Source organism: Bombus impatiens, unplaced genomic scaffold, assembly GCF_000188095.3.
Source record: "Bombus impatiens unplaced genomic scaffold, BIMP_2.2 scf_0442, whole genome shotgun sequence".
NCBI classification, from domain to species: domain Eukaryota; kingdom Metazoa; phylum Arthropoda; class Insecta; order Hymenoptera; family Apidae; genus Bombus; species Bombus impatiens.
The window spans coordinates 386,403-411,352 of record NT_176861.1 but is presented as its reverse complement, the minus strand read 5'-3'; the positions used below and the strand labels follow the sequence as shown (position 1 = coordinate 411,352).

Below are 24,950 nucleotides of genomic sequence, written 5' to 3'. Positions count from 1 at the left end.
TTTGATAGTTCATCGTGTAATCTTCAGCACGTAAGTCGTTGTATCAAAAATCCTTTGAATGCTATGTTAAATCGATTAGTTCAAGTGAGAGTCTGTATCATCTGCCATGCTTTATTTATCATCCACTTATTATATATATGCCTTTAAACATTTAGGATAAAATTCTTATAGCAGATACGCTGAATGTTGAATATTTAATTATTTCGTAATTTTTGTAGAATGGCTCGCGAATTGATCGCCATAATACTTGTACCAATTCCGGTAGAACGTAGAATATAACTTGAATGTTCACTCTAATTACTGTTATGTATGCAAGTACTATAATTACATGGTGTTGGAAATTTATTTGTTTACGAGTCGTTAATTTTATGTATCGGGGACGAAGTTGTGGATTTAGAAACTGTAATTTAGAAACTAATTTAAACACACATTACAATGTACATGATGTTATTGCGGTGCCTATCTATATCAATTATATTATCGCGATATCAGAAAATTAATATAATACACGTTATCAGGCCACTGAATTCGTATTATTGTGCAGTTTAAAAGCATGGTGATAAAAATATACGTCGTTATTTAGAAAGTCGAAAAATCCTGTTTTTGTACAAAAATTATTGAAATTTCCTTTTACGTCAGCAAATCAAATACCAATGAACTTTTGCTTGAATGTTCATCTAAACGTTAAATGAATTATTTAATTAGAATTACGAACCTTTAATACCGGTATATAAATATACTTACTGCACGTACTGTGGCGCGTATGTATCACATAATAAGGCAAATACCGTTTGAGATTAGAAAGCCTCACGAGTAGAGTAGACGTTTAAGGATGAGATGAGAGTACTTAGTACACAGGTCGGATTCGAAATGTGACAAGAATAACGGTTCTTCAAGGCTGAAGAGAAGAGTACCCAAAAGGTTGATGACTCGTTGAAATCGCCCAGAACATGGTATACCACTCGATCTACAGCCATTAAGTTGTATTTAGTTAGCGTGATCCATTCAAGTACCATGGTTCCCAGGTACCATTCGAAATGCATGTGCTGTTCGCGTGACGATAGTCTCTTTTTCTAACGACAAGATACGACGAGCGAGTTTCGTGGGATTTAAATGGAAACGTTTTGTCGAAACTCTCTTCGACGAAGCTTTGGTATCGCGAGCGGAAATCGAGAGAGTGTTGTCTATTTTAATGAAAGATGATCGACGACGTGGCTCCCTTCGCGTCACGATCTCTCGAAACTGCATCCGCGGTGTACGTAGAAAGTTCTCCAGAGGTCAACTTTCACCGTCCGAAACCTGTTCCGCGAAAGAAGATGCGCCGCGATGGAAAAGATTTCGAGTTGCATTCTTGGAAATTGTACGTTCGAGAAAATGTCGTGACGTATTTATACTTGTTTAAGCACATTTATCATTGGATGAGTTAGAAATCGAAAGGTTGCACAGGTTGTTTGCTTAGTCAGAGTGTGTTCGTCTTAACGGTGGAATTAGTAATATTGACATTTTTATTAGATATTTCCACAATGTCGTCCGAATCCATTCTATCTATAATAAATATGTATTAGCGACGAGTATCTAAATAGGAAAAATCCTAGAATATGACTTGAAAAGCCTATTTCAGCATGTGAAAATATAAAACTATAACACTCAGCGGACAAGATCGATGATCTTTTTGTTATGCTTTTCACTATCCAATCTTATGTCTAATTCGCGCATAAAATTCTATTTAAACTACGCGTGCGATGTATTTCTCATAGAAACCGAGTCTTTCAATTTGTTTCGGTCTGTAAAGAAAGCAAGGGAATTTTCTTCTATAACTAATTGTTCTATTGAAGTGCTTTCAGTGCAAGATTTCTAATATATCGTGTATGGCCTCGTTATCTATACCTATAACCACTTTTACTGTTTCATAGCGTATAATCTATTGTATTGTACGTGGTACGTACATACTATACTTAACGCGCATTAATGCCATCAAGATTTACTTGCAAGTGTAAGGTAATTATTTTAAGTAAAGATAAATGGATGATAATAGACAAAATGTGTAAGAAATGATATTTAATTCATAGTCGAGGTATGTAATTTCGTAATGTAACGAAAAAGAACGCGATCTTTTGTGTTTCCGTGAGTTTTCAAGTTTCACAGAAATGATATTCTAGATGGTTTGGCGACGATAAACTACGCCATTGTAGAAGTGCTGTATCGAAAGATGCACTTAGCTCCTTTCACCATAAGGTTCTTTGAAACTACCAGTCGCGTCACACACGAGAAGTATATTTCTAAATTGGTCGAAGAACATCAATTTATTTAAGAATGTAAAATTTGTCAAAAAATGTTGTATTTTGCCCTTAACTATATGACAAATCGGAGCTAGATATTTTATTGTGCCTATTATACCGAGACGATAGACACAGGTACGGATGTTATAAAATATATTTCTTGATGTTCTACTATCTTTTATTAATTTAATATCTCAAAAGTGTATACGATACCAACAGTTTCAAGCTTCAACAGGATTCACAAAACAACACAAAGAACAGGTAAAAGCGAGTAACGAAACATTTTCAAATTCCTCTCGATCTCTTGCAAAGCTTTATACTACGTGTTTTGTACAAAGCAAACACGTTTGTTTTTATTTTTATAACAGTTACAATTGGCAACCGGACCGATTTATAGGAATTTGGATTTAAAACAAATAAAATACAAATCTCTTTCGATATATCGAAGAACCATGAGCACGCTCGTACATAAATATTTTTTCCCAGTCAATTTTTTAAAAATCTCCATCGATTTCATATAAACTTCCATTACACCGACATCTTTAACAAACTGCAGTAATTCCATCCTCCCCAATTTCAAAAATATCAATTTAAAATTGAACAATCTTTATCAAGATTGCGCGACTTCGTGATTTAATTAAACACGATTCCTTCATGATATAATTACAGATACGCTCACAGAGTTACGATATTCATCAATTACGCAAACATGTTTCAAAGAAATACAACCATAATAATTAATAAGTCTAAGAATAATTGCGAATCCTGCAAGATTAATTATCGCGCTGACAAACATTATACATAAATATCTCTTTCCCAGTCAGTTTTCCAACATCTTTATCGATTATTATTTTATACAAACTTCCTTCATAAAATGTAATAACTCTAATTTTCCCTGTTTAAAAAATATCGATACACTTATGCACACAAACAAATGCTCTTCAAACATGTTGCAGTAAAATACGATCGTATAAATAAATAAGTGTGAGAGTCATCGCGAATCGTACGGGATTAATTAGCGTCCTGACGATTGCTAGATACTCGTTAGCGAGCTTCGGATCCGCGAACCACGATCCACATGGATCGGAGTAATTAGGTGATGCGTTCGGTCGCATTTCGATACTGGCGTCGTATCTGCACGTATTTTTCCATAGATTTTCGCGTTCTTGACACAAGGGTGTCCCTTTAGCCAATAGGTGATATTGAAATATAGGTAAAAGGAATCAAAGACAGGTGCGCGCCACTGACGAGAACATCAAGTGGTCGTATGGTCGTGGCTTTTCCAGCGACAAAAATCCTCGCTCCCATTCGTTCGTTCGCTTCTCTTCTCCTCTCTTTCTTTCTTTTTTACATTTCCCACGTACTGGTCGCGTATTTCAACGTTTTCATCGATGTCAATCATGATCGCGGAACGACAGACAGCTCGTAATCATCGGGCCTCCCATAAACTGGTTAGAGGGACGCTTTTAAAATCCGATTCAACCGAAATATTATTTACAGCGTCGTGTCTTGCCGCTTCTGTTTTGTCGCTGTTCGAGCACCAGAGATTCGTAGGCCGACTAGCAGGTAAATATTTACGTGCGAAATGAAATGCAAATTTTCATTCGTGACGGGCCACGCTTCATCGCCGGCTTATTTGTTCCAAGAAGAACAAAATTTCGTCGATTCGCCCCTGTGATACGTATTACGACGGTCCAGCGAACTGATGCGGCACGACTTGACAAAATAACGATTGTATATTCGAACGTCAATTGCACCTGCGTATTGTCTATTTTATTGTTCGTTCCATATTTTTCTTTCCATTTTCCATTCTCTTTCGTTGTGTGGCTCGAATGAGTACTGTGCAACGAGAACACATACGAAGATTATCAGTGTTATGGAAAGAAGTGAGCGCATCGATTAAACAATCCTTTCTATCGACATGGGTGTAATTTCATGGGCGGCGTTCATTAATTCGAATGGTATCCCGTTAACCCCTTTATGTTCCTATCGTTTTCCTGTTAAAGAACTACCGAGCTCTCCGTATTTCGCCTTCGTATGGAATTTTCAGGAAATACTTGATAACGGATAGCTGCGCGAATGTTCGGTAATAACGAGGCGCGTAATTTCTTGTTTTGTCGGGTTAACAAGTACAGAATGTGTTAGGGAAAAAGGAAGTAATATAAAATGTATGTAAAAATTAACTGAACACGGAAAACACGAGAATTGAAACAACTCATGAGCCGATGAAATGCGATAAAACTTAATTTTTGGTTAAAAATGTCCCCTTTATTTACTCGTCAACTTCACTGACATATTGCGATGATTACACTGCGATAAATGATGTAAATATTCATTATTTAAATAGTCACAAAATTCGAGTTAATAACTTCCGCGTTATGAGAAACAAATATTTATTAATTTTCATGAATTGAGAAGACTGGGAATCAATATTGAATTGCGGCGAAGATATCAAAACTGGTTTGTTGCGTGAGTTTACATTGGAAACACATACGCACGGTATTAGAGCACATTGCTTCGTTCCCATGTAAAACGAATAGACAGCTAATCAGCATTAAATGCATCAAAGTACGGACGTCAGTGATTGAAATTATGATAGTGGTTCTATGTTAATGGTCGACTAATTTGACAACGATATGGACAGCGTATTAAATACTTCTTCGTGCGATTGAAAACGATTTAGTAGACGTGAAAGTGTCATATCGTCGTTATTGACGTTTAAACGTATACGATAAAATAGTATTAAATTTTTGCTTTCAATTTCGTATATAAGTCGGACCAGATCTGCAGGCACTCATTAGACCTAAACACTAGATTTAATTAGATATTTATATTAAGTAATATTTACTTATTTATAACACCTACTTATAAATTATATTTATCTATAACAAGTATTAACTTATTACAAATAATTAGCCATGTCACTGCGCCACGTCAGAAAAAATTACTGAAAATTCTCAATGCGAGAATTGATTGTAAATATTAACAAATAAAAAAAAAATTTCGTATATATATTAGGTTGTCCGAAAAGCGTCTTTCTTTCGCAAACGTGTTTTTTAGAACAGTGCACCTTCATACAAACGTGAAACCAAATCTGTGAAATATCGCGGTGTTTATCTCAACAGAACAAAATGGATCGTAGGCAATTCACGACCAAATAATATAAAACAAAAAACGTTGTGCGTCTATTATTTGCTCATAAAACGAAAGAAACTTTTCGGACAAGCTAATATATAGGTACATAAATTTACAAGAGTGAAACATCCATCCTGCAGAAACAGATGATCAATAATAACCATGTATTAAAACAAAAACCAAAGATACAATTTTCAGAAAATTAACCCGAGACCTGTTAATGAAACAAATATTCTTATTACGTCGTTCTATCTGTCTAATAAGTAGTTATCACAATTAGAATCGTCAGGGCATGCCGGCAGAAACGATGTGAGAGTTTTTTGCGTATCATAGTAGACCGGGATGCGGACAATAATGCGATTTCTCAGCTCTCTCCACCTGCTTTTTCGAGGGGTCAGTGATCTACAATCGTATGCTTATACGAGGCCAGCCCGCATGTGTGCACGTGTACAGTGCTACGCAAACGTGCCGTTACTCTGGGACCGCCGTTCTAAATCATAAATAATTTTCCCTCGTTTTACCAATATTGTTCACTGGCCGACGGAATTCACGAAGACTTGTAATATTGTAATTTTAACATTTCCAAATGTATGTCAAGGAGAGAAAAAAGGGAAAAAAATGTGAGCTACAAAGTTTGGATCGAGTAATAAGTTCTTGCGCATTTCGACGAATGTTATACAAATTGTTTGGAAAGAGCAAGGGGACATGTACTTGAATTTGTTGGCAAAAAGTATATATCGTATTTATGAAACGACGGAATAAGCAAGTTACTCCTTGGTTAGATAGATTTTATATGAAAGTAATAATACTTGCAACGTGTTCTTTTAAAAAGAGCGTGAATGAACTTACTGATCAACTTAATATGATGTTACGTGTCATTGATCTATAGGTTTGTGTCATTTTCAGAAGTGTAGAAATTTCACTCTTTTCCTGATTATTTGGTGAGTTAATCAATTACCTATCTTTCAACATTATTAACAAATTGCCACCAATGTTTCTATAGTTTCTGCGTTTCTTACTAGAAGAATTCCTTCAATGAAAGTATATGATATTGTATAGTAATAAATTAATTGCTATGCGAGTGTTTACGTATCGAATAATAATTTGGATAGCCAAGAAATATTTGCTATTTATTACTATCAACTATTTATTAGTATAATAGTTTGAAAAATGACATTTTTCCACGGCAATTGAATTCCATGGCCAGGGATTGTATAAATACTACATACAAATGCTCGCATTTAATACGAAATGAAAACCACGCAAACTTATGTGCCAACCTAATACAGAATTAGGAAAGAAAGAAAATAAGGAAGGGAAACGTTACGAACGACGATTTAGCTTGAAATTGGACAAATATTTGGGAATGTTATTAAAAGGTGAATGAAACTCTGTGTGGATAGAGAAAGGGGCGATGGGAAGGCCGGGCCAACGGACAAAGCACGATTTCAAACTTTTTTTTAATCAAAAAACTTTCAGACGACGTCGAGCAACGATGACGGTTTAATTGCATGCGATGCAACGGCAAGTTCCGGTGAACAATAAAATGGAGAAAACGCGATATGTGAATGAAGATTTTTTTATTAAAAACCGGATGAGTCGGGCCTGCTTCTGTGAAACTGTTCCCAGACGCGTGGGCGAGGGAAAATACGTTGTTACGCGCCACCGCGAGATTTTTGCGGAATAAAAAGCTTTAATAGCGCGTGCCGTGAAATTTGAATCTACGAGAACGGAGTATGACAAAAAAGTGGCGTATGCAGGTGAAAGTTTAAATAGAAATATAAAAAGGAAAAGAAGAAAGATCGTAGAAGAAAATTGATACGAGAGAGTAACGATTCTATTGTATATTGATAATTAACAATAGTCCTATTAAAATAAATCAATATATTATTAATCTATTATGCTAGAACGTATGAATGTATAACACGTTGTATGAAACATGCTGTCTGAATTCCGGAGCATGATGCTTCAATTAACCTACCGATTGTCATTTGAATATACATGGGAATTATATATCATAACGTATTGTGCAGTTAATTACAAGAAATTATTTATCCGTATGTTCGCTAATTATGTTGTTTTAATTTGTTGCCTTATTTTGAATGTCTCTGAAAATAATAACGTATTGTATATGCACTCATTTATATAATTATTATCGAGACAACTCCTGGTTTTATACGAAATATTCTAATTAGCTTAAATTATCACGACGAAGATTAGTCAATCGTGACTTTGTACTCACGTTGAATGAGGGTACGAAAATTTGTTAAAACTGTTTGTAAGGATTACAAGAATGTTCGTTCCTACAATTCTCTAACTTAATTGTAATTAATAAAATTTTCTACAAATTAAACGCAAAACTCAAAGAAGCTTCTAAACTCTAAAATCACAATCGAGAATCGCAACGGGAAATGTCAACGATATTGAATAGAAATGCAACAGTTTCTTTCAACATGTATTCCTGTTTTCCAATCTTTCTTACAAGGGATCATCCCAAGATTTTCCATTAGTCTGTGTTATAATCGAAGTTTTATCATAGTTTAAAGTAGAAAATATCCTCTCATACGAGAATAAAGTTATTCGTTTATACAAATAAGATACTCGTGATTATTTGAAACAATCAAGGTGCCATTTCAATATGTAACCTGCGAATATTTAGGCAAATTCGTCTTTTTGTAAATATGATTTACAAAATAGAACTTAGGTAGAAAACTCTTTTATCTATTAAATATCGTAAGAGGCACTGAACTTTGACAAATTTTCTGCATATTATACGTATTCTGTGCATTCGTATATCTTCTCCCACGAATGCATAAGAATCCGCAGTATAGCAAATAATAAGTAAACGAAGAAGTGGAAAAATGTAACCCTTTCGCGACTCTGTCGAGAATAGTGCGTTAATAAAGTGACTACTCCGTGTTGTTAACGTCGTTCAGTGATCCCTGTCTAAGGCTACAGAAAGCGTAATTACAGGTAAAATCGAACAATACGCGGATCGGCGAAGGTTCGGCTGGCGCCTCGATTATACGTTAACAGCGACGCGCATTTCCGAGGCAATTAAATGCGCGCCTAGCAAAGTGTCGTTAATATTAAATTAGATTTCGTGTCGCTCGGACACGCGTAAATTACCAGATTAAACTAAACGTTAAATTAACGCTAAATTAATTAATACGCGAGTAAGAGCCCGCGAACCGATTTCCGATGACGTTCTAATTAATTTGCGAAGTATGGGAACGTCGTTAAGAACCATACCAAGAGATATCGTAACGTGTCCTAATTGAATTGTCCTTTTCTTCTTCATACTACTTTTTGGAATTGTAAATTATGTCCTTACAGTGACTCACGAAGCCATTTGAATATTTATCATAGAAAAGTACTTACACTAACTAACTCTACCTTATCCTCGGTGATTTTTCGAAGATCGTTATTAACATTTTGATCGTCGGTCAGATATCGTTCGTTAACTAATTCGTATCATGCGAAGCACATAGAATCGTTTTATTTTTCAAATTCGTTTAACGTATGTTACCATGTACAATTAAGTTGTACAATTAATTAAGTGTTAATTAATTAAGTACACTTAGCAAGATAATTAATTCGTATCAAGCGAAGCACATAAAATCATTTCATTTTTCAAATTCGTTGAACGTGTGTTATCAAGTACATTAAAGTATATCGAAATATTTTGTAACATCACCAACGCCATTTCCATCGATTCCCGCCTCACTAACTCTAAAAATAACCTGCCGCCGACGACTAACCCGAGAGAGGATACGTAAAAAAAAAAAGGAAAAATAAGTACACATTTCACAAGTTCTAATGGACGTTCCGAAGCAGAGGAGCGAGGTCATTGCGTTAGAAAGAGGAATTCGATGTAAACCCGCGGGCGAAAGTGGTGCGACATCGAAGACGCTGTCCGGTCGGCGAGATTTATTTTCAATCGAGGAACGTCGCGATTCGTCGAAACGTACGGGTTGCCGTGTCCGTGACGGTTTGCCGGGCTGTGTTGTCAAAAGCCGCCGGTAGAATACGTGCTCGTAGCGAGAAAGAGCGGCACTCACCCACGTGGCCAATTTTCTTCCGACAATATTGACCTTCCCTGTACTCCGGATGGAGGACCAAAAATTCCTGCGGATTTCACGTCGCCCGGAGACGGAACAATGTAGATACCGGACGAGTGGCTAATCCGGGATGTTCGACGCGAAGACTCGATTACACTGCGGATTTATCGAAGGCATTGAGTGCTCTAAGCCCCCGGACGACGCTCCGAGGAAATCGAGATTTATATTCCGGTCGCGAGCGACCTCCACTGTCCGGGAAAAAATTCTTTCGCTGCTGCACCACAACCAGACTCTCTTTCCCTTCCCTCTGTCTCGCTATTTTCTTTTCATCGGAAAAAATTAAGAATTATACGCGTTTCCGCGCGCACGATAGCGGAAATACACGCTGATTTACTGGAAGAAAGATTTCCGTTGTTTTGCTTGCGTAATGATACTCTGTTGGGGACTTAGCTCGTCGGTGAGATCGAGGATTTTCAGTAGAATAAAGTGAAACAGAATTCAGGAGACAAACTACCGTGAAAGTAGATCTCGATGAGAGATAAATAGGGAATAAGTCGCGAATAATGCGAAGCTGAGATATATTAACTCCTTCACTCTGGATTAAAGCGATAATATGCTCCAATAACCACATCGTAAAGTTATTAAATTCAACACAAATATACAGTGTTAATAAAATTTGGGTATCAATCGAACGTCCATTCGTACATAACGATATTAATTTGTCTGTGTGTAATGCTCTTTCTGTCTCTCTCTCCCTTTTTCGTAAGAAAATTATCTTTCCATTCCTATTAAAAGCTCATCTTAGTGCGCAAACTCTCAAAGACGTTCAACTCCGTTCGTGCGAGAGATAAGGAAATTATTTTCGGTCGATGCAGATTGCCCTGTAATACGGAAGTTGGAAGGCAAGGACGGATGCAAAGAGCCACGTCGGTCAATAAACTGAATTAAAATAGCTCCGGAAATTACACATCCGAGGATGTCCGACGATGAAACGTTCTGTCCGTCTCGACGCAACGCAAACCTCGTAAGCCTACAATTTCTTGCTTATCTATTTGATGGGCAGACCTTGCTCGAACTTTACATTTCTAACATAGCCTTATCAAAGAGCGTTTATGACACTTAAATCAACTGGATTTCACGAGAAAGCATTTTCAAGAAGAATTCGTTATGACGATAAAAAGTATTTATAAGTGCGTATAATTTCTATTCTTTCGTAAAATACGAGCGATGATGATCCGAACCTTGTCATTTATTTATAGACGAAAGAAAGGAACGAGAAAATTAGTTTGAAATTAAATTTTCTGCGCTTCTAAAAAGAGAGATATTTTTTTAACAAGAATGAAAAAAAGATGACGATGGAATTCATGGTATACTCGTACCTGCGATAGAATGCTATTAGCAGTTAAATTTCCTTGTATAGTCAATTTTCTTAATCGAAATAGATGCCCTGATAAGAAGCACTGATAATTACGATCGGAGGTAATTACATAGCAATTTATAAAGTAAATATAGTAAGTATATTTATTAAGAGAAAATTTAGATTTATAATTCGCCGATTGCATAAAAGGATAGAAACTACTACTTCGAATTATCGATACGTCGCCAATTTATACACTTTGATGGAATTAAAAAATTGTCGTTACGAATCGCTAAAACTGTCTGTATATCTATGAATTAGAGTGTACATATTTACCAATGCGTAATACTTTCAAGATTTTACAACCTTTCTATCTCCACGCAAAATAACGACACCGAAGTAATCTCGTAACCACATTCTCTAACCGCTACTAGTCACTCGGTCGTAATTCTAAATAAGTCGAACACGGATTCGTCGTCTCGTTAATCGCTTTCACGAATCGTTTTCCGCTGTATGTCGAACGACAGTGAGAGCGACCGGTGAAAGCTGTGCGTTGGCAAAAGTTCGAAAGCTCGATGGTAGCGAGATGTCATCGACCGCTTTCGCGGGAACCATGTAAACGATGACACGGCGCTTTTCGACGGCAGCGTGAAGCAAGAAAGCGTCTACAATGAAAAATGATTCATCGGGGAGAAAGCTGATGTTTCATCGCGCGAGAAAAGGGTTGAACCGATTCGATCGGATTAGAACATAAATTATGGGATATCTGTTACTGAGATGAATTAAAGACGAACACTGCGATCGATCTAGTTCGACCATTCTTGAGATCGTTAAATCTCAATGCTGTAAAGTATATTTTGTTTACGATTTCGCGAAATAATATCGTAGACTCGCGAGAATAACACGATAAGGAAAAATACATTTTTAACGAAACTCGAGTAAACAGATTGAAATAGAAAATTTATTAATAACTGTTAGAACTTAATCTCGAAATTAAGATTAATAATCTGTGGAAGACACAATGTTTGTGTTGAAATAATATTATGCGATATTCACTGAACAAAATTACAGAAAATATAAGTGAGTGTTGTGGAATGTTGACAGTTTGCTAGTTATTCTCAGACTGACTGACTTAGTGACTCATGGCCCCTGAAAAGATTTTGAACCCCACTCGCACAAACGCACGCTAGTGGGGATATCGCTGGCCAACGAAGGGAAAAATCCGTTCGATCAATCACCTCATCTGTATGAGACAAATATCGTTGTATTCCAACAATAACTCGGTCGTTCAACCATAAAAATATTTTGTCTGTTTGCTATAGCTTAGCTAATGTTGTCTAAGCTCGGATTTATTGTTGTCAAAAATTAACGCGTTAACTATCACGAAAATATACAGCTTTCCCTAGAAATCACAATAGACTGAAACGTATTACCGCGTTAATATTTATTACGTGACAAAACGTATTACGTTTTGCAAAATATTATGTTGTATTTGCGCTCTTTTTCTCTGGTTCTAGTAGGTTTCACTTTCACGACCTTCCACGACCGTGCATTCGTATCCTCTATTTGCATTTACCTTTCGAACTAAAGAGCAAGCGAAGCTGGCTTATTTACGCGTCAATAACCTCGAAGTGAACTCCTGAAGAAGATTTCTTTGAAGGGTAAAGGTCTCGTTACGCGGCTAATGGGACTCACGACTGCGAGATTACTACAGGGCAACGGTTTTTGCAATTCCACAGAGGAAGAGTGCACCGTCTTCCTAAAATGCACTTAATTAGCCGGAAGATCGGCTTCTTATCGCGCTCTCCGAGGACAGTCAACTCTTTTTAAGTACCCATAAACTTACAAAGGATCACACCTTAGTGACTCTCGGTAGTAACATAAAAAGCTTAAAACAGATAGCTGTTTCTCGGTTGCCACGTATCGATCGTATGTAGAGAAAGTTAGTGAGTGATATAAACTAACACCAAGCACTAAATGGATGCATTAGTCGTTTTAACTAGATTTATCGTGCTTTCATAACGAAAGACGTAAATCTTTCGACCTGGACACCATTGTTCGACAAATATAAATTTCTTGTCCGTTTAATATTAGATTGTTCGAAAAGTATCGTTTTCTTTCGCAAACGTGTCTTTTTTACAACATTGCACCATCGCACAAACGTTAAACCAAGTCTGTGAAATGTCGCGGCGTTTATCTCAACAGAACAAAATGGACCGTACGTAATTCGACAAAAAAATATAAAACAAAAAAAAGAAACTTTTCGGAAAACCTAGTACGTATTCGGCGATACGAGCAAATCAATTCGAACGAGTTATAATTTTCATACTTGGAGAGAAATAAAGTTTTCTTCTTTAGCGTCTTTTAATTAACTTTGAGCTATACGTATAGCATTGCAAGGTAGCTACGTGTTTTGCAAAAGCTACTTCGAATAAAAATAAAGTTTATTACACAATATCGTAATTGAAAATGAAAGAAAAAAAAAATATTGGTTCGCTGTGTACAACTCTAACCGATGAAACACGTAAATTCTGAAAGTCACTATAAGCTAAGTGGAAAACACGTGCGCGGAAACAAGGTGCTTCGCTGTATCTGAAAATTAGAAACAAGTAGGTAGTGGTTTTAGAGCTACCTAAAGCCGAAAGAATTAGGGAGCATTGCAGCAACCGATTAAACTGTTCGAAACTACGTAAAGACACGCTGTTTAATAGAAAAATACGCGAGTGACCATTTTGTGCAACAATACGCGACAAATGCATCTGGATACAAAATAACTGAAAAGCTTTCTGAAAAAGTGATCTATACGACTATAATTATAAAATTATAATTATAGAAATTACGACTATTATTACAAAATTTGTATTTATTTTGTAAATACAAAACAATGAAGTTCTTCGAGAGTTATACAACTAACAATTCAAATGTAGCTAATTATTGGCCGTTTCTTTAAAATATTTCTGCCCAATAGGGTACGCATGAAGAATGTTCGTAAACTATGTATTATCTAGCTATTTTGTATTGTTTGTTTATTAACGTCTTACTTATACCCAATGCGTCCAAAAATCTAAACAAAAAATTTCAGTGACCAAAAGCGATAGAGCAGTTCCGATGAAAGAAAGAAATACGTTTCAATTAAAATCGTTTCTCTACCGATCTAGTCACAGCGTAAACGAAACTACTTGGAAATGCATACGATGATGCTGCATAGTTTTATGAAACACAGGCGAACACATCCGAACAATAAGTGCTTGAATGATCGAACGTAATGCTTACACCGTCGTTTCCGTGATATCCAAACGAAAACAATGTTACGATATTTTAACGACAAAAAATACGCGATAAACACAGCGTAATGCAACGCAATCAGACTACAGGCTGCAACGGGATACAACCTAACCACATACAAATTCATATCTACAAACGAACGCACACTTGATCTCAATCCCTGCTTCCTCTTGCAGTTTAGCAGACGGTATTGTTCGTGTGTGACAATAGATGAAATTGAAGTTGGACCGGTGTGTGTTTGTAATTTCAATGTAGGAAGGATTTCGCGGTAAATCGCGTCCTCTCCCTTTTCATCTCTTCCTCGTCATATTCTAAAAAAACGATTAACTACATTCCATACAGAAATCAATTTCCAGAGAGAATTACATCCTTCTTGTTCATTATCCTAGTGATTGCTGTTAAATGTTACAGTTTCCAGACAGCAAATTCTAGCGCAATTTAGAAATGGCGAGAAAGAGAAGATGATTGAAATAATCAAGCCACGTGATATACACCACTGCACAGATTGCGCTACATCTTTTTCACCACACAATTGCCAAATTAATAAAACTAAACATTTCTCGTGTATTTTTATTGTCTCTTCTTCCCATTTTTAATTTAATCAGCTCTCTGCTACAAATTTGAAATTTTTTTTAAACACGTCGTGACTTACGATAAATCTTTGGGAGTAGCTCCAATCCAATGTCTAAATTATCCTGATAAGAGATATCAGTTAAAAACAAGTTATTAAGTTAAAAATTAGCAGGGTAGCTATTTTCTTTTTGATAGTACAGCTAAGATTACTAATTTCAAATACATAGTCCGTAGCACAGTCTGCAACGAAGGCAGTTTCGTACGTGAGAGCAATTAAGCAAGTAACACGTAGTTCAGCAATGTTTATTTTCCTTCCTGACGCCATTAAAGCAAATTAACCGTGAAATTGTGACGGTCATTATAACGGCGTGGGCCACGAGGCAAAAATTATCCGGCCGCGTTCGCGGGCAACGATAGAATTTAAAGGGCGCGTTAGTATTCGAGATTACGACGATCCTAAGCTCGCGCTATAGGCGCTTAGCGGCCATTTTAAACTTCCAACGACCCGCTAAAGTCTGTTCACCTCATTGAATTCATAAAACCCTTTGAACTACTTACCGGATTGCAATAATTAATAAGCGGGCAACTTTAATCGCGAGACCTTTCAATCGAACCATCTTAAAATACTTAAATAATTCCTATCGAGGAAGCATCGTTCGAATTGACGAAATTATCTGCACTCGAGCAATTTTCATAACGATTATTTATACTGTAGATAGAATCGCTATAACGTGACGGAGCACGATGACATTTTTCAGGAAGAAAATTGTACGTCGAAATTTTGAAAAAAATATTGATTAAAAGGAAAGAAGGTACAAGATCTTTGTCAAATAGTAGTATCGTATGTGTAAATCGATTAAGCGCTCGCTTTTAAATAACGCGTGTTATACCTGATGATTATCTCGAGCCAAAAGTGAGTTGTATCTGCCACTCTGTCTCGTGTTTTAAGCTTTTTATTTGAACAACTACGTTACGCGTGTTTTATTGTCGTTATCAGATGCCGTTAAAACGTACATTATTTTGGATATAACTTAACCATGCTACGATAATATCGTGCGAAAGAAATATTTGGCTCAGGTGGTCGCCTATTAAATTCCAAGCCAACTGTTTAGCAGAAAGTCTTCCGTTAAATTTCCTTCCAAGTAAATATACTATAAACTAGAATTATAAATTTTAGAAAGAACGGTAAGGAACTGTACACGAAAAGCTAGTAGAGTCGTTTTGGTACATTAACGAGACAGACAAATTATTACTTTTATGAACAAATACAATTATTTCAACGATTCTAACCTTTAAAAAAGAAAACAGCAAGACTTTCGTGTCGATTTATAGATTTAGGTTTAATAACTACCGAGCAACACCGTACGATATAAGATAATAAATAATTATATGTAACACGAGTAACGTGGAATTTACGGCAATTTCCATTATCAATTCGCAGATTATAATAATCGAGAGAGAGATTACCTCGCATCGTATTTATCACGGCAGTCGCGAACAGCCAGCAAACCATTTACGTGTTCTATGCATTTCACGATGCTACCGCCTTATTAATGAAGGCTATTTATTATCGACCTAGTATTTGTCAGATCAACGCGATTAAGTGCATGATCCTATTAACGTGCGTAACGTTCATTCGCAAGTTGAACGAATAATAGAAAAGAAAACGAGCACACTATATTTTTTTTGTCGAAAAATAACGCTGTCAAGTTTGTAAAATACTCGACTGACAAGTTTTAGCAAAACAGCTTGTTCGTTCGACGAATGTAAAGCGAGTAAAGTGCTTGACATCTGGATTCCCTCGCATAATCATTTACCTTCTTTGTCAAACTCCTTTTTCATAATTTTACTGTTTTGAAATTACTGACATAATCGGTTGACTTTTAATTCTCAACCTCATCTGAATTTTGCTTCTTTTATCATTTACCTTCTTTGTCAAACTCCTTTTTCATAATTTTACTGTTTTGAAATTACTGATATAATCGGTTCACTTGTAATTCTCAATTTCATCTACATCTTCTTTTTTTATCTCAAAATCAGGTATCTAATCGATTTATGAAAGAAAACAAGTAGAAATTTTATGAAAGGATTGTCGAGTTTATTGGTCTGTTAAGGAGATAATTCGTAAAGGTCGTAAACGGATCTTGGACAAATAAATCAGAGAGGTTTACGAAAAAATGTTGTCGATACTGCGATACGATGTTTCTTCGCTGCTTTCAGAATCGTTCGTGAGTACAAGGAATACATTTTACGATGCATGAAGATCGTGTCCTCGCGATTAAAGCGAATCTGCCGTCTTTATCGCTTGCCAGGGAAAGCTGGATTTCCTTTTATGGCAAAGAGAAAATTTGCATCGACACTATCAATAAAATAATTCTTGAAACTTGTAATTTATACAACGATGAAACATTGAAAGCAAGTTTATATTCGCTAAAACGTTTTACACGTGTTTTCCTTTCACGCTTCAGTAGAAAAGTATTATTGATTTCCCGTTACAAATATTAAGTTCTTTTGTTTACGACGTCATTCATGTATTTTTGTTATATATTCGTATCTTCTGCTATGAAATAAACTTTTTCTGAGGCAAACAGATTATCGAAATAAACGTAAAAGTAAGAACGTAACGTAACGCGTACATAAATCGTTTATTAGATTCGCATACGCTTTTAGAACACGGTGCCATTAGTTCGACGATATTCACTTATCCCACGAGCGGAAATTAAATTTTTCGCTTACTTTGCCAATGATATCATTGATATTTTCCATGTTATTGACGGCTTGCTACATTTTGATATCGATACTGTTTGTATATTTAACGCGCTCACTACGCCAGATAAAAAAAAGTAAATTCGAGAAATAAAATGGTTTACACATTTCATGCCACAAAGGTGATTTCGATCGAAATAGCGTTGAAGTATCAGGCTACGAAATTAATCTATGCACATCTATCGCGTTTAGATCGAGCGGATTGAAAACACGGTGAAATGAAAATTTAGTTTCCTCCGGCGATCAAATAAATTTTAGTCGGGCGCAACTCGAACGAACTGTTCCCTCTACAATTTTGCAATGCGTGCGTATGTCACTTGGAAAAGTTGCAGAATTGCAGCACGTAATAAAACAAATCTATTTTCACGTGGAATCCATTTCATTCGATCGCCTAAATATCAGACAATGAGTAAGTATATTTTTCTATTGTACTTTCTTGGTATATTTTAACATAAAGCTAATTTCTTTCACATTGGCCCCACGTTTATTTTATAATTGATGACGTTTCTGGAAAAAGATTCTATAGAGTTACGAGCCCATTTTCGGCAAGTCGTTCTTAGCTAACTGTCCAAAAAGGCTTTTTGTTCCTGTTGCTCGATAACCGCGAAAATTTCTGCCGTAATTTACTCGATTCGCCGTCTCGACTTATGGGACCTTTTTCCAGAAACGTCCTCAATTAGAACGTTTTCAATTTAGAAGTTAAACGAAACTTGTTCTCTAGTCGAAGAAGTTCAAATACTCCAATCCAACGCAACATTTCTCGGATAACTCCGTTTAAGTAAATTTCAAGCAGCAGTAATGTGTTAACGGCGTTTAATACTTCAGAATATTTTGAAATTCTAATATTCGGAAACATTCTTCTACGGTTAACGTCCGAAGGGATTTATTTTTCAGCCAAGCTCTTATTCTCGTAATTAAAACACATCCTATGAAAAATAGGCAAACGTCCAGATACTGCACAAAATTACCCAGTAATTATATCAGATTTCATCGATATCTATTTTCCTGTAACATCAAGCCGCAAACATACGCTATGTATACCAATAATACTATACGTAATATTATCCAAATCGGAAAATCTGAAAATCGCCTCGAATAAAGAGGAGAAAATTCAAGCCAGCCGTCGCTCGCCCCTCTTGATGTTTCTCGCGAAACACGCAAAACCACATTGCCACGATAATTGCGATAATTGCAACGAGCTGGCACGCAGTCGTTCCAAGCGAACCGCCGTGTGTCCTGATAACTAATAATTGACCGAAGTTTTCAGCGCGCAACTTTTCGACGCGGAATATTTCGGCAGCTAACCGTTGCTCCGTTCGGTGGATTTTAATGCGTACGAATCGGCGATCCGCGGCGGAGGGTGGCATTTCCGTTTTTAATTGGCACCGCTAATTGCAACAGCTTTAACGCACGATTCCCGGATATCCGAAAGCGTGAAGATTTACGCAGCTAATTGGTGGCCTCCTCGTGCCGGTTTCTCGTGACGATGAACGTTGACAAGCAGAGATGTACACGGACGTGATGCACGCTCGTCGACGTTAACAAGCCGCTTTGACTCGAGCACAGATTGTCGTTGGAAACTATCATTTTGGTTCGAACGAGAGCGTAGAACGCATTGACGTTGCGTATACGATGAAAGTTCGTCGTAGCACCCCCTTAATGGAAGCCTTTCGCGAAAGAAGCCCGAGAGAACTACTTCGCCACAGCGTTATTTTTATTAAATTATCGTCGTATTACGTGGATGCTTTCATCGTGATGAAACGATAAGCATCGATTTTGCCTGTATACGTTCTCATCGATAAGTATTAGGGCTATAAAGTCTCGGAAGAAATTTAAAGGCGAGCGAAAGAAAATATTTAATTGGAACCGAATGGTGCTTCCGTTGGATTTTTAATATCGACTTTTTGCTTATATTCGCGTTACCCGAACGATATTGTACCATAGAATATCCGTATTCGCTTACTTTGAAATTTAGCTTTCCAGGGATCTAAGAGACAGTCACGGAATAATTAAATGTTTTCTATATTAAAATTTGAATTTCTTTTGTATCTAGCCACACAGAAATTCAATGCATTTATAGTGAAACGATTTGTTCATTGCAGCGAGAGTATCGAGAAGTTACACGGTCGTGTGTGTCTCGTCTGTCGGAAGACTCCGATACGAAGCTGCACTCGAAACGCAAAAGGATGCCGAGTGAAAAGGAGACCAGCATGAAATCGAACAGATCGATTCGCTCACCGTGTCTTTCAAACTTTGTAGAATCTTCGTTCGAATGAATTTTTATGTATCGCGTATAAATATTCACAAGCGGATATTAAATTTGCAAGGAGGCGGGCTTCCTCATTGCCACGTTCCCGCGAACCCTCGACCCATTTCATATCGACTACTAACCGGTGTTGGTATCGAGGGAAATAGCTGGCCCGATAATTAAACCAACGGTCGATCGGTCTGTATATGAAAACGCAATTTCCATAGGCACTCGATACACGGCTATGCATCTTACGGGTGCACAGAGGACAATTGATTCTTGACGAACGTATGTACGTCGACCGCGACGTATTATTGCTTTTTCCTCCTGGTTGGCTGATTTCTCCTCTCTGTGTCTCATGCCTGTGTTACGATTCATCCTTTTTACCATTTCGCTCCACTCGTATACAGAAAAACCTTTCGTACAAAGTAGAAATAGCGAACGTCGTTCTCGTAATCGATCGCGAAACTGAATTATCGCGTGTCCTCGCGGTACGTGGGCCGGGAATATGAACGTTTATTATTTACGATAAATATTCGTATCAGATAACGGACGATAACGACTAGCCGAATGTACATGGGCGCGACACCCGGTCTATTCCATTCTGATTTCGCGATATCGAGGAATATATCGAGACTAGTAATTAAACCATTGGCCGATCGCCGCGCAGGAAACGCAATTTCCATGGCCGCCGTTCTGAACGCGTCTACGTGCACGGTTTATACGTATATTTCCTCTTTGCGTCGTCGATCGATGCGCCGAGGGAACAAAGAGCAGAGAGGAGAAGGAGGTCAAATAAAGCATGTCGACCAGGATGCCGGAATTGCGCGGTTGTCGTTATAGTTTCAGTAGCCACCGCCACGGGAAATGGAACAACTATAACCCTGAAGACGCAACGCTCCGCTGCGGACTTTCCCTTTCGTTTCACGAGCGTTTAACTGTACGCTACTCATTTCACAACTGTGTTTAGAGCTGTGATGCCAAATGGATCGCCCATCTTTGAAATTCGTTAACGTAATCGTATGGATATTAATGTGTTATGACAACGAACGTATTAGCGCAGCTACACCAAGCATATTTGACGCTTTAAGAGATTAGAACGTTATTCTAAACGCTGTTACTGTTGAAATATGCAAGTATTATACAATATTAGTGTTGGTATTATAAATATTTTATTGGTATATTAGCGTGTAAAATATGGATATGTTTAAAGTATACTAGTTATTTTTCTTCCATAAAATGTAATTCAATTATGAATTTATGGAAATATATTTGTAGTTATTTTGTTCCTTATCATCGTTTTAATTAAATATGTAGACATCGTAAAATATTATATTTTATATAAATTGATTCTTGAAATCTATTACGTACACGATAATAAAATTGGCACTTGTCGAAGTTTCCAGAACATTCGTTCTCGAAAAGCTCTCTATCTTCGGGTCGTTTAATTTTTTCAATTATAAATCGAAACATTTTTCATTTACCGATACAAAGACAAACATCCTTGACGAGTATAATTGGTATATTTCATAAGAAAATAAAAAATATCGCTTCCAGTAGTGAATTTGCTGTCGGTTTAAGAATTCGATAAAATTCATATATGCATTATATATTACCACAAGTATCAAAGTGTCCAAACCCTTATGAGCGATAGCGTGTGTGGTCATTCGTGGTCGTTTGTGATTTATGAAAGTCTCCGAGACTATACGGTTACGTTCGTACGACATGGACAGGATTTGTGTTAAAAGTTGAAAACGCTTCTTTTAGTATCTAGATTTTTTGTAATTTATACGTGTGAATTCTGTATCATCGAAACATAGATATAAGGACAGTTTGTATCTTTGTATTTGTAAAAAAATATCTCTTGATTTATTACGGCAAATTCATCAGTTGATATATACGGATTAAAAATTTCACATTTCAACGCGAGAGATCGACACGATAAAATTAATTACATACGAGCTTACCAAAAGTATAAAACTAAAAAATCTTGTAATTACCAACATCGACAGGGCTATCGTATTTTACAACATAACGCGGAATTTGTCGATCATTATAAATCACCGTGTAATTCCCCAATCGATAAATTCTACACTCGACTGCAGCTCGGGCAACAGAACGTCAAGCGCAAACCTTCCAAACTATCCATTTACATCTTCTGCTTCAAAAAATTTCAAATATTAGCAACTGCTTAAACTCTTCTTTCCTGTCAGATGCTTTAGATCTCCCACTTTGTTACGTTACTATCGTTAAAACCTCGTTTCAATTTACCTTCCGAACTAACAATCTACGTGCACCAACTTCATAGATTTCAAATGTTAAAAATTACTCGTTGAGATAAATAAATAAATAAATCTGTTTCTCCATGATTCCTAAAATCTTGCACCCCGTTATAGCGTATTATCATCGAAACATCAAACTTCTTCCAACTTACGCTACAAACCATCGTCAACTACAAATATTTTAAATATCTGGAATTGCTCCAAATCTTCTCCATCAGATTCTTCGAATCTCGCATCTCGTTATCGTAGTATCGTCGAGAGAAAAGAAAAATGAACGCGCATCAGGCTCGCACGAAACGCATCGAACGTAGCAACGAAGTAACGTAATTGTCGTTATAGTTCCAGCAACAAGGAGAGTAACGAAGGTTACGTGGAGAAGAGAGGAGAGAGGGAGGAGAGAGTGAGATCATAACGATACACGGTCGAACTATTAACGGATCCTCGGTCAAAGGGCGGCTTAACCCTGCAATGGGGAAACACAGCGCGTCGGTTGAACGGTGAAACACGCTGGAAATTGTGGCAACGGTAACAACGCCGCTATCAGCAACGACAGTTACATGATGGCCGGGGCGCGGACAACATCCGGCCCAGGCTTTCCTCGCGTATTCGTATCCCAAGCAGAATTGCACGTAGCCAACCCCTTGACGTTACAATCCCATCTTAAGCGGGCAGCTCCGTGGTCGCGATTAATTTTCCAGCCAGAGAGGAAACGCGCACCAGTTGATTTCTTGCCATTGTGAAACGGTTGGGAACCGTTGGCGTTTTGCTAGAACGCAATTTTATTGGAAAACTGTTTTTGGAACTCCAAAACGAATAACAATGGGGTCGAGGTGAACAAAAACGAGGAACAAAATGGTTCTGGCGAGGTCAAGAACCAAGCCAAGAAGAAGCCGAACGCACCTGGGAGCGGTCCTCTGTTGCAACAAGCGTACGTTTCGATAGATTCGCCCGTATATATTCCAATTTCTGTCGATCGCGTAATATATTATTCGCGTACCTGCTAAATTGTCGCTACAAACGAAACATATAGTATCGTTTTAAAACGACCGCGGAATAACTTACGAATTAATCATTTTTCAACTTTACAGAGAGATATCCACCAGCCAACTCGACTTCTTCAAGATGCTTGACGAGAAAATCGAGAATGTAAGTTGCTCCTTCGAGAGTTCTAACATTGCGCAACGCTCGAATATACTTTTCGTCGGCTGGTTTTTATGTAACGTCCAAAAAAAAAAAAAAAAAAAAAAAAAAAAAAAAAACAGGCGATATGAAGTGGCCAGACGCCACGTGACAAGAGAATCCTGAAATTGAATTTTGAAGTAGGTAGCTGTCAAATTAATATGGCAAAAGGTTGTGTGCTTGTGTGAGTGTGTGCGTACGTTGTTCCACGTGGTTGTTTCGCTCGATCGTTTATGGTAATGAGGTAAATAGAAATAGTCGATTCTCTCCGTTTTGCTTTCTTTTTCTCGATCAGATTGACAGATTTTGAGATCTGATTTTGCTTCGAGCACAATGTACGAACTAGATTTCGGTGTGCGATGTTAATAGAATGCGTGTAAATGTTTGAATTTGGAAGGACTGCTTCGAGTTTAAGGCTACGTACGATGGTAAACAATTAATTCTCCAACGAACGCATTGTACAGTAAATATCAACAAGTAACGGAGTGTTAACGAGTAAAACGTAATAAATTAATAGAGAGACGCGCTGTTGTTCTAATAAAAAAACGGGTTTAGTATTAAAAAAGAAATATTTCTTTCACGGAGTGCGAGGCTTTCGCAAACGCATTTCACGAGACTACGCGTACATCCTGTAGCGCGTAAAATTAACTTTCACAGCTTCGGTAGCTAGGCCGTGTTAACTCGCAAGCTTCGCCTAAATACTCCGCTCTCCTCGTCGCTTAACGTTTTCATTTGACATTTCGGACTGTCGTGGAGGCAGCAGCGGCAGCACGGCTTTCGAGCTAAAAGACTCTCGAGCATATTCAAAGAGCAAAAAGACCGAAAGAACGACGTTTCCTGGTCGCAAAGAATTCATGAAATATGACTGATTTGCCGGCGAAACGAGACGACAACGCGTAAAAAAGAGACGGCAGAAGCTTAGGAGAAATGGACATACCAGGCGAAATTTCTCTGGAAACTCGATTTCTGCTCGAGCATCGCGTCCTTTTCTTCGTGCGGAGCCGAGTTCAAGACGCGTTAAAAGTTTCAACCCGCCTCGGGATGCCTCTGGCATGATATCGACGCTCAACTTTGTCGAAGGGCTCTGCCTGTTTCACGTCCCCTCTCCCACGAATTCCCCCATTCTTACCCCTCTTTCTTCTGTCCCCGGCTGATCTCACAGAAATCGCACATCGGGGACGAATTTCCGCGGAAAATTTGTTAATATTGCAGGCTCGCCGGGCTCGTGAAAGCTCGTGACACAAAAAGTCACTCGGCAGCTTCTGAGACGGAAGTTCATAAACGACAAGGGCGGCCGCTGGTGAGGCGACGATAGGAGCGTCGGGTGTAAAAATTAAAAACTTGCCGCGACCGTACATAGCGGACGTCGAGAAGAAACATTCCTGCGCTCGTTTCGCTCTCTTCCTCTTTCTCCCAGCTGGGTCTCCTTCCGCGATAAAAGCCGAGAACTTTATACCCTCTGCCATATAAAGTTCCTCCAGCATTCTGTCTACGCACTTTCCGGAACTTTAAATTGAATTAACCTAATAAAGTGCCGGCTTAAGCCGGCGACTGGCGTATCTTTGCGCGAACCGTGAGACGCTGACGCGTTTGTTTGCAGATTTTCCAGATTTTTGCGATACCGTACATACACGTACACCGGTATTGGTTACTTTCTGTTTCAAACTCTTAAGCACGACGAATCGCGCAAACAGGTTTTAGAGAAAACCATTCGCCTGCTTCGTGAAATAACGTGCAGAAGGTTGATAGCTTTTTGGAGAGTTTTTCTCGGTTCTTGTGATTATC

The 24,950-nt window shown here is 37.7% G+C and overlaps 1 long non-coding RNA gene across 1 annotated transcript; it reads left to right on the top strand.

Moving 5' to 3' along the window:
- Nucleotides 1–22,791: 22,791 nt before the first annotated feature.
- LOC112213042 lies at nt 22,792–23,209 on the top strand. The gene is made up of 2 exons (XR_002946917.2): nt 22,792–22,914; nt 23,075–23,209. It is a non-coding gene; the product is annotated as an uncharacterized LOC112213042 (long non-coding RNA).
- Nucleotides 23,210–24,950: the final 1,741 nt, after the last annotated feature.